The sequence below is a fragment of the Balearica regulorum genome, chromosome 7 (assembly GCF_011004875.1).
Source record: "Balearica regulorum gibbericeps isolate bBalReg1 chromosome 7, bBalReg1.pri, whole genome shotgun sequence".
Taxonomy (NCBI): Eukaryota; Metazoa; Chordata; class Aves; order Gruiformes; family Gruidae; genus Balearica; species Balearica regulorum.
The window spans coordinates 28,591,158-28,605,956 of NC_046190.1; the positions used below are offsets into that span (position 1 = coordinate 28,591,158).

The following is a 14,799-nucleotide window of genomic DNA, read 5'->3' on the forward strand; positions in this document are numbered from 1 at the left end:
CTGCATTCAAGACGTGCCACTGTATCTACCCAATAAGTTTCTTGTTAGTTAACTGCTGGCTCTAGCTCTTCAGCTCTTAGTGTGACTCCCTGCAGGGAAGATTGTAGACATCTAATGTTCATTCCAGAAGATAACTGTGGCATGAGGGCAAGTTCTTTCTTGTGTTTAAGATTCAAAAAAAAAAAAAAAAAAAAGGAACAATGGAGCAATATCAGGGAGAGGATTAGCTAGAGTTTCCATCCTGGCTTGAGTTCTGCAGTAGAAGAATGGCTGGGCTGTTACTTCTAAAAACAGATGCAGTGTTGCACAATATGATCCATGGGAGCTGGTACCATACATAGCCAAATATATGTACCTAGACTGAAGCATGAACAGGAGAGCGTGGGTTTTGCAAATGTGCTGATGTTTCAAAGCCTAAACAAAATTCTAACATTGCACTTAGGATTATCAAGTGTTGGGTATTGTTCATTAGCTGGTGTATGTAGAAGGCTTGTAACTTTGGACAAACGTGTTGGCTAGAACATACTAAGCTAGCAGAAGAATTAAAGGAAAAGATTCTTTTGTCCTGGGAGCAGGTCAATCTGGACTGTCATTCTGCTTTCTTATGACCTTAAAATTAATGAAACCTTCATGTGTCGTCAGTACTGAGGGCAGGGATACTTTGGACCTCTGAAACTTTAGTAATATGCCTATTTTTGCTCTGTGTGCCAGTGCCTATCTGTATTGTTGAGCTGTGTGCAAAAAAAATGGTCATACATGATGCTGACTGTATGAAACCTAAATGCCAGAAACTCTAAAACTTCACAACACTGAGGTCTGGCCTTGGTCTGTGTTAAATCAGTTATGCAGGCTTTAAAATAGCATCATTATGGATGAAATCTTGACCTTTTTTTTTAATGTTTCTGTCCAGGCAGAAATAATTTTAACTGAAAATATTTATGAGTCTGTTCTTCACAATTCCCTGAAACAACACTAGCAGTGAGGATTTTGAGTGATTCGTATGTTCACCAAGATGTTTCATTTGAAAACTAAATGAAAATTGGACTCATGTATGCTACTATCAGCTGAAATTTGTGTTTGACTGTTGGGGGATGGAGGAAGGAACAGGAGTTTGGAAGGCAGAGTGGCAAAGTCTACAGCAAATTGACAACCTGCTGCAGACCTACTCTGTGATTGCTGTCCTAAGATTCATGGACAGGTACAGAGAACTGTGTATTGCCTCTGTCTGTGTTCTGAGCTGCTGGGGTAAGCATGCCCATAAGATGGTGTCAAAAAGCTGTTGAGTGCTCAAAGACATAAAATTACTGACTGGAGGTGGGTTCCTCTGAATGGCATCCAGAGCAGCCAGACAGCTGCCAAGCATTTGCTCCATGAAATGGAGAATTGTGCCTGAGGGCTTTTTGTCCTGCCACTGAAAGGAAGTACCTGTACCACCAATGTGTGCCTGACACAAGGCACCTACAATTCTTTCTCTACAAACCTGCAAAGTTCAAAGCATTGTGTAAGTGGCCACTTGTCTGCAGTGGGCGTATTGTTACATTGGAGTGCAAGTGGTAGGAAACGCAAAAGAGATGGTAGAAGAAATGGGTGGAAGCTACTGTTTCTTACAGTTGCAGGATGCTCCTAATCACAAATATCCTACAATTGGAGGGGAATTCTGGATCATGGCTCATATTGAGTTTTGAGTTTTCTTTCCAGTGGGAACTGGAAAGCTTTGCCATTTGCAGAGGACAGATCTTGCACAAAGAGACAGGCAAAGAAGGTACTGATCTTAGACCTGGATTTCAGGCCTTGTTTCAAGGGCTGTTTATGCTTTTCACATAAACATGAAATGTGAAAGGCATAAACAGTCCTTGGAGAATGGGATGGAAGCTAGATAAATTCCAAGAAATTTAAGATAAAATGAAGTGCCTTTAGAACCTGCTAAATCTGGAGAGCATCTACTTAGAATTTTGTGTGCACGCAATTGAATTCCACCCACTCCGACAGAGCTGGCTGCCTGTTCTTTCAGTCAGACTGCAGGAAGTCCTAGATGATGACAAGGATGCCGTGGGGTTGCAGCCCTGCTGTTAGCCCACCCAAAGGGACCATGTTTGGTGATCTTGGAAACAGAAGCAGGAACAATCTTGTCCAGCATTTAGAATGTTTAGCTGAAATAAAATGGCTGTTAAACATGCAAATCATTAATGCCGCAACGATGAAATGTTGCTTTAGTGTAGAAACATTTTTAGAAAGACCCATTAAGCCCTCTTGGAGGTGTTTATTAAAATACTCATGGAGAATGAAAGTTCTCTGCTCTGTCAGCTTCAGCAAAGGCATATATACGGTAAGCACATCAGACCTAGGTCTGGGAGAGTATTTTCCTACTGTTAACAGTGATAGTTCCTGTAAACAGCTAGTGGGACAGTGTACTTCTTGATTCGAAAGTTACGTAAGCTTTCCCACATTTCAAAGTTTTCTAACCCTGTCTTTCAGAGATCAAGTCAAAATTTGGAGCCACAAAAAGTCCAAATGATATTTGAAAATGTTCTGAAGAATTATTATTGATAAATATAATTTTCTTTTTTGAAGCTGACCTTGGGATTATTTGGAGTTGACTCATCCTTTCTGAACTTCATGTTGACAAAATACAGATGGAGAGCATAGAAAATAGGTGGTGCCTAGGAGCTAGGAACAGTTAATATGAATTGGAAATGGGCAGTCTCAAAGAAATAAAAATGACAGCACAGCAGTAAAGGAGGAACAAATGAATTCTAAGTTAATTTCCAGTGCTGGAGACTGCAAGGTCTGGCTATCTGGTTTAAAAAAATGTTTTCTTCTTGAAAGAAGTAGAATGTTCATTAAAAAAAAAAAAAAAAAAAAGTTGTTGATTTTGTTGTACCAACAGCTACCTCTGCTGGCCCAGTTCCTTATATGCATTTAATGTTTTGATTTTTTTTTCCATTTAACATGACATGTACACAAAATCTAAATCACTTCTTAATGCATCAAATATCACATCACAGTTCAACACTCAGCTGGTTATTGGGAACTCTAATAATTGAAAGTTTGTTTATTCTAGGCTTGAGAAACTAAAGTCTCTAGTAAGTTCTCTTCAATCAACTTTCCATTGTTTGTAAGCCTATTCATCTTTTTTTTCAGTACAAAACCAGGGTTAATTAAAAAAAAAAATTAAGAAGGAAAATACTATGAAGTCAGTGGGGTAGGTGTAATACAGAAAGGTGCTTTTTACTTGAACTTTAAAAATACTGATTACATTTCCTATCTGTGGTGCCCTTTTAAAGCCATTAGAAAGACGGTCTGCCCCAGAGAGTGTCTTCTGTTTATTTCCTGTTCTGCATTTTTGTTTCTCCGTGTGGGTGATTCATTCCCACGGCTGTCAAACTGCCTGCAGTTGGTGCCATTTGCAAATATCCACAAAAAGAAAGGAATGCCAAGGGAGCCCTGCCATTTTCTGATGCGTTTCCTGCGAGACACCGTGGTAGAAAAGAGTGGGCAAATTTCTTTTTCTCTCTGGACCGCTGGATGTCACTGCTCCCCCAGCCAAAATGAAGGTCAGCAGTAAACCCGAGGTCTTTTTTTTTTTTTTTTTTTTTCTGCAGTAAAAGATTTGCATAACAAAGATGCCAGGAACAGACCACTGCAGATGCCGATTAGGCGACAAGAAAGCTGTTAGAAAAGCCATCTATTCCTGCGGTCTTTTTACTTGTGTGGACATTTCCCTTTTTAAAATAAGAAACTTAAAGGAGATACTGCGTTGAATAATACAGTCTGTGGTACATAGCTATTTCTAAATGAGAATGGAAGGAATAAATTAACAGACTCACTGTAATCCTTACTAATGTCTTGTGTAATATTACCTGTAGATACTGCCAGTGCGTGAGTGGCTTCTGTTATCCCACAGACTTGTGCCAGAGGCTGATGTAGTGGAGCCGGAGTAGACGTGCAATACCCACAGCAGAGGGAGCTGGGGAGATGGAGAAAATACTATGGAGAAATGATGAATAAAGTTAAATCACTGACTCAGTCTAACCTACTCTAATTTCATTTGCTATCTGAATAGTTCCATCCAAATTTATTTTTCTTCTAATTGAGCTCGAAAATGTTATAAAGGTTTTCCCTAAAATATTTCCAATTTCTCTTCTAGGTCCAGCTACTGATTTATTAGTATCTGAAGTTGTTTAAAGTCTCTCAGTAGCTTCTGTGGGCTTTTTTTTCCCACACACACCCTTATCTCTCTTAACCTTATAATTACCAAAACCACACAATAATTCACACAGTGAATCAGCCACGAAGCTGATCAGAGGGCTGGAGCACCTCTCCTATGAGGACAGGCTGAGAGAGTTGGGGTTGTTCAGCCTGGAGAAAAGGCAGCTCTGGGGAGACCTTACAGCAGCCTTCCAGTACCTGAAGGGGCCTACAGGAAAGATCGTGAGGGACTGTTTACAAGGGCATGGAGTGACAGGACAAGGGGTAATGGGTTTAAGCTGAAGGAGGGTGGATTTAGATTAGATGTTAGAAAGAAATTCTTTACTGTCAGAGTGGTGAGGCACTGGCACAGGTTGCCCAGCAAGGCTGTGGAGGCCCTATCCCTGGAAGTGTTTAAGACCAGGTTGGATGGGGCTTTGGGCAACGTGGTCTAGTGGAGGGTGTCCCTGCCTGCAGCAAGGGGGTTGGAACTAGATGATCTTTGAGGTCCCTTCCAACCCAAACCATTCTATGCTTCTATAATTCTATAATTCCAACTTTAACTCTGAACTCCAGAAGCCTCCCTGCATAAACAGAAATTTCTTCCACTTAAAAGCTGTGTTTGATGATAATGCTGAGCAGACACAGTGGAATTGGTGAATAGCTCTGGTCATGCCATTTTCCACCAGCTACTCCTCATAAGGTATCATTCATTAATTTCAGGAAATGTTTTGTAGTGGCCAGAGGAAACAGCATTCAGAAACCATACATGAACATCACCCTGCACAAGTTCACTAATAAATCAGATTTTGCATTTTCATTCCTGCAGTATTATTACACCCTTTTACTGCTGAAGTGACTGTCTTTTAAAAGCCGCCTGTGCTAACAGTGAACACCGTCAATTCAACTACTCTGTGAACTAACACTAACCATTTTACAAGATTATTTTAAATTGCAAGAGAACATTATTTTACTGATGAATGCCCTTCCTAATTCCACAGTCCTAACATCCTAAAGCTGCTGAATTTCCCTGAAATTTCCCATTTCCCCTCCTGAATCTTAGCAGTTACTATTGCACCCTCCATCTTCCCATCTCTTACAAAAGCAGCACACTGGAGCTTTCTGCCTTGGCTCTGGACTTTACTGGAGTTGTGACTCAGTGCTCTGTTAAGATGACTTAAGTGCTTATGAGATGGATAAAGGATCTCTTATAGTTCTTTTTACCACCTGATAAGCCAATGACCTTTTCTAGCTCCCCTTCCTCAATTAGATCCTCCCAAAAATTCAGGTGATTATTCTTCTAGCATCTTCTTTCAGCTTTATCAGTCAATTCAATTTTACTTCGGTTTCTAAGAAGCCTCAGGCAAGCTCGGGGAGGCCTGCAAACAGAGACTGTAGAGAAGCTGTTAATGTGCAATCTATAGGTGTCTCTGCAGAATTAGAGATGCCTTTCTCCAGACCCAGACTGGACCCCTGAAATGGTATGTGTCTGGGGGTATGAGGGGACAGCTGAGCCCAGCTATGGCCCTTGAAATGTTCATAGAATCATAGAATCTTTAAGGTTGGAAAAGACCTCTAAGATCATCAAGTCCAACCATCAACCCAACAGCACCATGCTTACTAAATCATGTCCTGAAGTGCCATGTCTACACTTTTTTTAATACCTCCAGGGATGGTAACTCCACCACCGCTCTGGGCAGCCTGTTTCAATGCTTGACCACTCTTTCAGTGAAGAATTTTCTCCTAATATCCAATCTAAACCTCCCCTGACGCAACTTGAGGCCATTTCCTCACGTCTTGTTGCTTGTTACTTGGGAGAAGAGACCAACACCCACTTCACTACAGCCTCCTATCAGGTAGTTGTAGAAAGCGATAAGGTCTCTCCTCAGCCTCCTCTTCTCCAGACTAAACAATCCCAGTTCCCTCAGCTGCTCCTCATAAGACTTGTTCTCCAGATGTTCAGCCTTTCCTGCCTTTGGCTTAAGCCAGCAGTCACAACACTTGGGCCTAAGGCAGTCTCTTGCATTTGTGAGTTTTGAAGACGCAAACAAACACACACCCACACAAACACACCCCCACTTTTTTTTTTTTTTTAATCATTTCTTTGAAAACTGCATGTAGGGGATGAAGAAGGAATCTTGATACTTGACAACAGTAGGTGACACACTGTTGTCTATCCACTTTCTCTAACTTCAGATAGGTGTGGGTGAAAGGAACTGTGCATCTATGCCATATTCATTCTAGCCTGGTTTTGGTTGTCAGCCTTGACCTAGCAGAGTATTACTAATATATTGTTATGTGCCTTCCTGCACACAAATGTATTTTCATAGTTAGTGAGGCACTGAAGAAAATAGTTTTGCTCTATACTTGATGAAGAGAATGAAGGTGACAAAAGTGTTTCCCTGTGTCGAGAGATATCTAATTACAGCTTACCAGTACCTGAAGGGGCCTACAGGAAAGATGGGGAGGGACTGTTTATCAGAGAGTGCAGTGACAGGACAAGGGGTAATGGGTTTAAGCTGAAGGAGAGTCAATTTAGATTAGATGTTAGAAAGAAATTCTTTACTGTCAGAGTGGTGAGGCACTGGAACAGGTTGCCCAAAGAAGTTGTGGATGCCCCATCCCTGGAAGTGTTTAAGACCAGGTTGGATGAGGCTTTGGGCAACGTGGTCTAGTGGAGGGTGTCCCTGCCTGCAGCAGGGGGGTTGGAACTAGATGATCTTTGAGGTCCCTTCCAGCCCAAACCATTCTATGATTCCATGATCATAAAACAGGGAAAAGAAGGGAACAGGAGGAGTGCATGGAAGTCAGGCACTAAGCTCGGCAGGGAAGAGGAAGGCATTTCCCACCTGCCTCAGGTGTGAGCTATCACTTGCTCACCAGATGGGTTTAAAAACCGTGACTCAGCCCCCTCTTCCTCTTCCGCCTACCTTCCCAGCATCTCGAAAGAGAGATTTAAAAGCCCGAGAACGCCTGAAGACTCAAAACACTCTTCCGTGTCGTTTTATTTTTTTATTTCTTTCGCATTCTGGCATTCCAGGTAAAGGTCGATTGTGCCTTCAATATTATTCTCAAAGTGCCACCCCCGGCCTGCTGGTTCTCGCTCCCAAAGCCTCTGAGGGGGGAGGAAACACGGCTGAGGGAATGGGCGGGCCGCAGCCGGGGGCGGGGCAGGTCGGGTCCGAGTCTCTTCCGCAGGGCGGGGAACGCGGCCATTTCGACTAGGAAACTAATCTAAAATTTAGAAGCTCAGAGCGTTGCTGAGGGGTCACGCGCTTCCTCCAGCTGAGCCGCCGAAGGGGGCTGCGGGTGTCCCCCGCGGGGAAGGGCGGTGGGAACATAAGGGGTGGCCGTTCCCGCCGCTGGGGCGAAGCGGGGGCCGCTGGCGCTCGCCAGCTTCCGCCCGGCTTCGAGGATCTTCGCGGGGTGCCGAGGCTGCTACGCTAGTCCGAGGGACGCGTGTGGGGGTCACAGTGGGCGAAGCCGCCCAGGGGAGCGCGGAGGTCAGAAGGGAAGGAGAGCTAGGCCTCCTCCGCGTCCCCTTTGTGTGGAGCACGTCTGCGTGCGGGGAGCGGGCGTGGCCGGAGGGAGGGCGTGTCTCTGCGCGCTGCCTCGGCGCTCGGCGGCGGCGGAGCGCCTCGGCTTTGCGGAGGGGCACCCCTTGCGCTGGTGGCCCGCCGCTCTGACGCGGAGAAGGTCGGGGAGCGCGGGCGTGCCGTGTCCATGGACTAGCCGAGGCAGCGGAGGGACTTCTTGAGTACGCCGACCGCCGCCTCGCCCTCCGCCCAACTTGGCGAAACTTAGCGAGCCGGCTGCTGCCCTCGGTGAGTCACTGCCCGACCCGCCGTCGGCCTGGGCATCCCCCTCAGCCATCTGCCCCGGGGGTCACGCCGCGTCGACGCCGTACGGAATGCTCCTTTCTCACCCCCGTCTTTAAGCACCGGCATTTTCATACCTCCCCCCTCCCCCCTTACCGGAACACGGCTCTACCGGCTGCGTCCCCCGGGAGCTTACAGCCATTGAACCGGGCAGGGAACAAGCGCTGCCCGGGTGCCCTCCCTCGGGGCCGGCAGCAGCCCTCAGGCTTACCGAGTTTCCCAAAAACGCGGGGCTGTGGCGAGCCTTTGCCATTGTCCTTGTCCATTAAAGGAAGCAGGAGAGGCCGGGCGAGGCTTCCTCTGGGAGTTCACGCGAAGTTGTTTTGCTGAGTGAGGTGCCACAAGGGAGGAAAATAATCTTTTAAAAAAAAAAAAAAAGAGCTTTTCTGGGTGCTGCAGCCGCAGGGCGGCGTTTGCCTGTTCCTTACAACGCCGTTGCACCGGCTGCTGCCAGCCCCAGCCCTCAATCGGGGCGTTGCTGTTAGCAGAAGCAACTGCTCTGCGTGTGCGAGGATTGCGGCCTGTAACTTTTTTTCTAATTTTAACTTTAATTACTTGTAAGCTGTGTTAGCGAGTGTTCAGCTTCTTGCCAAAACAGGTCCCGTCGTCGAGCGTGGCGTCACCGACGCCACGCTCGACGGCGGGGCCTGTTTTGGCTCTTCTGGAGAACCTAGCTGGGTGTCTGGATAATTAACACATCACCAGTTCCCGTTTGGTCATTTACCTTCTACCTGGTTGTCTTTGTAGTTTCAGGTGAACGTTTTGTTTCTGGTCTGTGACCGCTACAGAGCGTTGCTGAGAAGCTGCTGCATACAGACCCTGTGAGGAGAGTTCAAGTAAAATGCATTATGCATGGTTCATATGGGCAAAGTGGGTTTTCTTTCCCTTTGTAAACTTTTTTTTAGGAGGGGAATGGCCCTTGTGCATTTCTAGGGAGAGGGTTTAAGCTAAGCTGGAAAAGGCTTGGTATTATCCAGGACCCATGTTGTTATACCTGCTTAACTTCAGTACTGGCTTTTTTTTTTTGTGTAGAACAAACCACAGTTTTATACCTTCAGAGTATCTACATAAAGCTTTTAAGCATACATCTGACTTTACCTTACATACTCAATGTAGACTTAGTGGTTTAATTTTCAGCCTTTCTGAATAAAAAAAAGGTGGTAAAAATAAGCTAAGTTACTTGTTGTTGGTTTTTTTTCTTCCTTAGTAGTTTTTCAAAGGTGGTGGTGGAGGGAAGGATGTTTTAAGATAAGTGTCATGATAAGATATTCCCAGCACTGTTTGTTTTTTTTAATAGAGACATAAAGCTTGTGACCTAGAGCTCTGGATAAAATGGAAGGAAGCCAGCTCCTATAAAATGGAAGTACAGGGTGTATCTTGTTCATGAATGCTCAGTGGGATGATGATCTTTCTGGTTATCTCTGTCAGTGAGATAGGCATCAGTGCTCACATGGTCTTATGACTTCCCGAGCCACTTTATACTTAAAATAAATGTGTGGAACTTTAAATGCTTAGGTGTAGATGGTTGAGATGCTACTGCAATCTGCTTGACAGAGGAATTGTTTGGGGAGAGAGGGCAGGATCAGTGGAAATTCAAGTTGGTGTAAAGTAGGAATGAGCTGTGGAGGAAACTACTTGGTAGCTTTTGGTTTTTGTTGGGTTTTTTGTTTGTGTTTGAACAAATCCAGGACAGGTGTGTTGTTGGAATGGTGTTCTTTGTCCTCTGGCTTAGGACACTAGAAGAAGGTACTTTTAGGGTGTGATGTATGTCCTTTTAGCTCTGTTCTGGCAGGGTGGGGAGGGAAGAACGTAGCAATGTTGCCTGTCCTTAGATGATTTTCATGTTTAAAATTACAATGCTACTGAAATAAATAGCTTCACAAAATTTTTTGAATGCACTTAGTGTTGAAAAACAATGTGCAAGTAAGTTATGTGGTTGGCATTTAGGTTTTTTTGTTGATTTCACTCATAGATGAACAAGGCCTTTCTAAAGGTGAGGTCTAGAACTAAATCGAAATCATTGCAAATTGGTCTTCTCTGTTTGATGCATGCTCTGTGTGATTTTTATTTAGTGTAAGTTGATCCAGTTAGTTTCCTTTGTGTTGAAGCATTACCTCCCTTTGGTAAGAAGACCAAATCAGAAGAAACCTCACTTGAGTCTTAAATGAGTTTTATTCTTATCTCTGGGCATGGACTTTGTCTGACATTTAGTGCATTGTAGAAAAATTATGCTGTTTTCCTGTTCAATGTTTCTTTCTTCCCTGCTCCCTGCAGTGGGGGGTGGTGGTGCAGAAAAGAAAGAAAAGTAGTATCTTTTGTAAGCACTGTGTTAGGAGCAACGCCTGTGCAAGAGCTTTCATGTATTCAACGTACCTCACAGGACTGAAATGGGATTTGTTCTGGGCTACCTTTTGCTAGGTTTAGGCCTTCTAATACTTAGTGTGAGGATCATAAAAAAGTTCTTGCTCTGAGCCCTGAAATGTTATCTAATTGGGGCACTTTCTTTGGTATGGAAGATGTAACTTTTTCTCTTAAATGTAGCAAGAAAATTGTTGACATAGTGTGTTATGAACTTGGTCGTGTCTGGATGCAAATGTGTGGATAGTCTGGATGAAGAAGTTTAAGTTGTAGGCTAACTTTAAATGAATAACTAAGGAATATGCTTATAGAATGTTTTGTCTTGAGGCTGACCTCTGATTTTCTTAGGGAGTGATTATATTTATTTTACGAAGCTTTGGTGTGTGGCTACCAGTCAGCCATTACCTGGAAATGAATGTTTGGAAAAAAAGGGGGAGGGATTTTTCTGCTGACAAACTCTTACACTTAATTCTCATAAGTCTTCTATCAAGTTTTCCGTTGTGTATTAGCTGTGGTACAGTTAGAGCACTGCTGAGCATGAATAAATTAAACTCTTGTTCTAATTTCAGTGTTGGATTAGAAATCTCACTGAGGTGTGTATGGGGGGAAGCAGGGTTCACAGACCTATTGTCAAAATTGTTCCTACAGATTTTTCCCTTGCTGTAATTTTCTGCTTTTATCAAAAAAAAAAAAAAAAATCCACTTGTGTGGGGTATGTTAAAATATGTAGGTTTCAGACACCACACAAAGGAGACACTTAAGCCTTGCTTGTGAATCAAGAATGTTTTTACTTGTGGGCTTTGTGTGCCATGCTGCTTGGCACTGTGGCTTCCTGGGTCAAAACTTCGTTTTCTGGTAGAATGGACTTTTTTCCTTTTGGCATCTGTGATGCCAAAGCTAACAGGCTGCAATTCACAAAACCCATGAACATAACTATGGTTCTCATGTTACTTTAAGCTCTTTCACTGAAGTACCTAAGACAAAATAAATCAAACCCTCCAACAAGACTTTTTGTTACTTCAGAGTAAATGTTGCAGGCTGTTGCTGGAGGGGAATTAAGAAATGGTCCTTTTCCAGGTGGCTTCTGATGGTATGTCCAAAGGATGGTCACATGTCTTCCTCACTATTATGACAGTCCTAACATCTATGTCTCTTCTAGAGCTGTAGTGTTTGTAGCTTGTGTGAGGGTACTGACGCAGCCTTCCAGCCCCTAGTGCGGTGGGCAGGAACAGGATCCTTCTCCTTGACCCTTGGCTCATGCTCAGCCAAAAGCATCTGATAAAGGAAAGTTTAAGAACGATGTCACAGGTGATCAGAGTAAAGCTCATCAAAGTTGGATATGTGTGAGTTTTAAAGTTTAATAGTTTGGGTCCCCCCAAAAAAGGCTGAGATCTGATTTTAATCTAGCAATAAAGAGGGGAGGGGGAAACTGAAGTGTCTAGGTTCAGATGACTTCATTTTGAAAACAGCCACAATTTAATTACTTATAGCTGAATGTCTTACATTCAAATTTTTTGCTTTGTAAAACTGCTTCTCTTTATTCTGGATGCCTGAACAAAATGCATTTTCAGTATGGTCAGTGAGGTGAAAAATCATTGTTGGGTAAATTCTTCTATTTTAGGCATGTCACAGGTGAGCATTACAGAAAAGGATTTAACCTGTGGAAATTGGTGATCCTCAAATATTGACAGGATAAGAGATTTTGATTTTTGCAGTTGAAACAACTGAGTTGAATGGCCAGGCTTTTGCTGACCTTCTATGCCAATCTGACCTAAATCTTGGAACTGAAGCCCTTAGAAAGGAGAAGTATCATTCTGTTTGATTGTTCACACTTGATTTCTGTTATCACCTATAGAGAAAACTTTTAGCACATGAAAATAAAATATGCTGACCAAGAGGAACTGTATGCAAACCCAGGGCTCTTAGCAGGATTTCAGAGTAAGCTTATTTTCCTTTCTAGTTCAAAGTGTGCCTCAACCTCCATTTGGAAAGGGGGGACCAACACTTGTTTTGTTTCAGTGTTTCCTGTCTCTTCCTTTTTGGGAGAAAAGCAACAGTGTTTTTATCCCTTTCCTTGTAGTAAACACCATATGTTGTATGTGTAAGTTAATGAATTTCTGCTCTTACCCAGAGTGCCTGCTTACTTGTGTTTCTTCTGAGGGCTGTTTTTGTGTCCTTGTCTTTAGAAGTCTCTGCAAAAGCACAAAGTCTTAGGGCTATCTTCATCCTTAACCTGAACCCGAGTGTGAAAGGCAAGGGTGTAATAAGCATAGGGCTTTGCTTCCTCTTGATGTTTGCAGTAAGCGTTGTTGAATGTTGTCCTGATATTACAAAGGAGCTTTTCTGTTTTACACTCCCAGTCTAGAGAGCAGACGTTTATAACAAATTGATAAAGGTCTTCCATGTGAAGACCTGCACTGAAGCCCCTTGATGTGGTTTGGGCTCTTCCTTTGGTGCTAATAGGCTCAGGCACTTGCTGAGCTTGTGTGTGCATATGAGCTTTTGGCTTTTGTAATGGGTTGTTTTATTTTGGCTTTTTCATTCTGTTTCAGTCAGGTTGCTAGTGTAGAAAACCAAATTTGTTCGGGTGGCCCAACAGCCCTTTCCAGAAATCTTTCTTTCCTGTTATAAAGGTTTTTATTTCTTCCTCCAAGACTAAATAATTGATACTTGAGTTGCTCTGGAAAGGTGTTTTCTCTAAATAATTGATGGACTTGCAGGTAAAAAGGCAGCTTTCAATTGCAGCTACAGGAAGCAGTATGAAGTATTCAGAGGTAGCTGAATGCTGTGAATTTTCATATTTCAAAGTGTGATTTGTTGTGCTTGGTGAGAGCTGTCTATTCTTGCTTTGGGGTATAAAATCAGTTGTGAAACATGTACACTGACATCTAGAAGCTCCTGGAATAGAAAATAAAGGGAATAGCCTCAAGTAACTTGTATCTGAGGGAAGACAGGGGAGATGTTGGACTTTGGTCTCTATGTGACAGCAGACTTCTGACTGCCAGGATATGGAGCTGATTCTCTTGATGCACACTTCTTTCCCCTCACCAATTTGCTATTAACAGGTGCTCAGGGAAGTACTTAATGCTGTGTGGAATATGAATACAGTGGTATAACTATGTATAATAAAAAGTACAAACCAGCAAAACTTTCTACTGTGCCCTGAGTATTTAGTTACTTCAGTTTGCATGGCAAGCCTGTGGAGGAGGGAGGTTCATCTAAAAAATTGTCTAACTTGAAACTAATGGATACGTAATTAGTGAGATTGCTCTCAGAAGACAGCAAGGTGGCTTTCTTTGCAAAGTGTACAGCATGCTGAGGTTGTAGAGGTTATTTTAACAAAGTGGTCATAGCAGTGGTCTGCTTCAGCAAAGCAGAAGGGCAGTTCAACTGAAAGACCTTGTCTGGCTGGGACAAGCGAGAAGGGAAGGTGTTGTTCAGGTCTGTTCTTTCTGAGCTGTTTCTGCTTGTATAACCAGTCATGTTGTCATCCTGTTAAGATGGCAGTTTCCTGTGTTCTCACTTTTTCTCTGGAGGTATTTGTCCTTTTCCTTTTATTAAAGGCACAGATTAGGAAGTGTTTCTGTCTGACATCTGCACCTTCTAATTCTGCTGGTGTTGTTGCTGTTAGCTGTTGCAGTGACTGACGTCTGCATTGGAAGGAGCTCTGATGGTGTCACTTCATAGTCTGTGCTGCCCTGATCTCTTGGTGACACGGTGTTCTGGGCATACTACTGAGAGGTGGAAAGCCTGTTTTTCCTCCCTCCCCTGGGGCGGATGCAGTCTTTCAGTGAGACAGTCAAGGGTTTCTCATGACCTGCCTGGCTGTTGGGGGAAGGGCTAGAGCTGTTCAAGCATGGGCTTGGTGGCCTGGAGCAGATTTGGTTTTTGTCTTTTTTCTATTCTTTTTCCTTGTGTTGTGGTAGAGTGTGCAGGGTGCTCTGTGTACCTACCTGCTACGTCTCCTGAAACATTAGCTTATTTCTATGTCTTTGGGCTGAAACATCTAGTCTGCTGAAGACCTGGCAGTGGTTAACGTTGTGACATGTTTGGTGAAGGCTGTTTTGTCACATCTCTAATGTTTTCCAGTGTGGTGTTAGAGGTTTACCTGCTAGTTAGTTTTTGAAAGTCGCTGAAGTGTGTTTCTCTACCAGCAAGTCAGCTGATAGGGAGAATAATTGCACGCTGTTGTTGAGCTGCCTACATGGCCACGAAGAGCTATTTTCTCTTGTGGCCGCTGAGCTGGTGATCGTCCTGATTGGCATGTAAAATAAGGTTCTCCTGAGTGTATTGTAAGTGCAATTGGCACATGAGGTGGAGGGCAGTGAAAGAAAGTAAGCTTTCATCTCCCAAACCCAACACACATTAACACCCC

General features: G+C 43.5%; 2 protein-coding genes across 2 annotated transcripts in view; one reads left to right on the plus strand and one right to left on the minus strand.

Moving 5' to 3' along the window:
* The window catches only part of LOC104641674 (DPY30 domain-containing protein 1), a 291,916-nt gene that overhangs the window by 31,180 nt on the left and 245,937 nt on the right, over positions 1–14,799 (minus strand). The window lies entirely within an intron of this gene.
* TSPAN14 (tetraspanin 14) overlaps positions 7,367–14,799 on the plus strand; it is a 34,867-nt gene continuing 27,434 nt past the window's right edge. The window contains exon 1 of the mRNA XM_075758688.1: positions 7,367–8,012. The gene's annotated coding sequence lies outside the window, so the exon portion shown is untranslated. The remainder of the gene's footprint in view (positions 8,013–14,799) is intronic.